This window comes from Struthio camelus, chromosome 31 (genome assembly GCF_040807025.1).
Source record: "Struthio camelus isolate bStrCam1 chromosome 31, bStrCam1.hap1, whole genome shotgun sequence".
In the NCBI taxonomy this organism is placed as follows: Eukaryota; Metazoa; Chordata; class Aves; order Struthioniformes; family Struthionidae; genus Struthio; species Struthio camelus.
Genome location: NC_090972.1, coordinates 736309 through 738065, shown reverse-complemented (window position 1 = coordinate 738065; position 1757 = coordinate 736309). Strand labels below are relative to the sequence as shown.

General features: G+C 76.3%; 1 non-coding gene across 1 annotated transcript; it reads right to left on the bottom strand.

The window, feature by feature from the left end:
* Window positions 1-608: 608 nt before the first annotated feature.
* LOC138063456 (5.8S ribosomal RNA) lies at window positions 609-761 on the bottom strand. The gene has a single exon (XR_011137048.1). It is a non-coding gene; the product is annotated as a 5.8S ribosomal RNA (ribosomal RNA).
* Window positions 762-1757: the final 996 nt, after the last annotated feature.

Sequence of the window (1757 nt, the reverse complement as noted above, 5' to 3'; positions counted from 1 at the left end):
AGGCAGCCGGCCGTCCCCCCCGCCGGAGGGGAACGGGGGACCAGCGCACCACCGGGAGAGTGGTGGAGGAGAGCCGTCGTACGGCGGGCACTGGCGGTGGCGGCGGGCGGCGGCGGCAGGTGCCGGGCCACCGCGACCGACCGAACCTGGGGGCCCGGCGGGACGAACTCCGCACAGCGGGCGCTCCGGGAGCGGGGGTTTCCCGAGTCTGCACTTAGGGGGACGAAGGCCCGGGCCCACACGGGGAGGAGAGGCACCCCCTCTCCCCGGCGGCGCGGGCCTGCGAGGCGCCCCAGCCGCGCCACACCGCACACACCGCGCAGGGCAGCGGTGGCCACCAGGCTCGGAGGGGAGGGAGGGCAGGGCAAGGCACGCCGGCCGCGGACGGTGGAGGCGGACGGTCGGCCGGAGCCGGGCAGGCAGGCCAGCCGGAAGACCGGGGCCACCGGTGCACGCACCGGTGGTCCCGGCTCCGCCGCCGCCGCCGACTCACCGCCGCCGCCGCCCCCCCACCGACTCGCCGCCGCCGCCGCCCCCCCCGGCCCCCCCCCGAGGGGCGGCACACCGCTGCGCCAACGCGGCAATGGGGGTGACGATTGACCGTCAAGCGACGCTCAGACAGGCGTAGCCCCGGGAGGAACCCGGGGCCGCAAGTGCGTTCGAAGTGTCGATGATCAATGTGTCCTGCAATTCACATTAATTCTCGCAGCTAGCTGCGTTCTTCATCGACGCACGAGCCGAGTGATCCACCGCTAAGAGTTGTCTCGGTTTCGGTCCCCACCGCGCGCGCGGGGGGACCGGGCAGCTTTCGCAGCCCCCTGAGGGCCCCCATCCGCTCTGCCTCCCTCCTCACGCCGACGCCGGCTGCTGAGCAAGGGACAGCGGAGAGAGAGGGCACGCCTCACTGACCGTACAAGCACAGAGGGAAAAAAAAAGGGGGGGGGGGGGAGAACAGACCCGAACGAGAGGGGCGGGGAGCCCTCGCTCCCGACCTGGGACAACCCCTTTCTCGCTTCGAGTCCGGCCCAGGCGCCCGGCTCGGCCTGGCCCAGCAGGGAGCGGCGCGCCAGCCGCGCCACCTGCCTCAGGGACCGGGGTGTGGGTCCCCGCGGAGCCCCGGCGTCGGAGCCCGGCCGCCGCTGGGAGCGGCGCCACCCGCTGCCCGCGCGCCCGCGACCCGCCAGCCGCACGCTTCCGAGCTCCTTCGCTCGCCTCACCGGCCTCCAGCTCCGCCGCCCCGGAGACGGCACCCAACACCCGCCTGCACACACGCAGCCTCCCGAGCGACGCCACGCACTCGCCCGTCCCTTCCGCGGGCAGACGCCTGGCGGCAGGCAGACGGGCGAGGCGGGACGGACGGGGAACGGCGCCCGCTCTCCCCGCCTCCACGCGGAGACCGGGAGGGGCCGCCCCCGCCCGCCCGCCCGCCGCCCGCCTGCCGCCCAGCGAAGCCGGGTCGGGCAGAGCGAGGCAGGCGCGCCGGATGGCGGAGTGCCGGGGCAGGGCGGGGGGGGAGGGAAGGAAGGGTGCCGCCGACGGCCACGGCGGGAGACTGAGAGCACCGGCCAGGGAGGAGAAGGGATGCGCTGGGGCTCGGCGTCCGCACCACCCGCGGTGGGGGCTCGCCGTCCCGGCGGCGAGCACGCGCTCGCGCCGGGGTCGCGCGTTCGAGGCAGGCCGGCGCAAGCCGACCGCGCGGCGTCTCTCCGCCGAGACCAGACCGCGGAGAGAGGGGGCAGGGTACCCCTCTCCGTCCC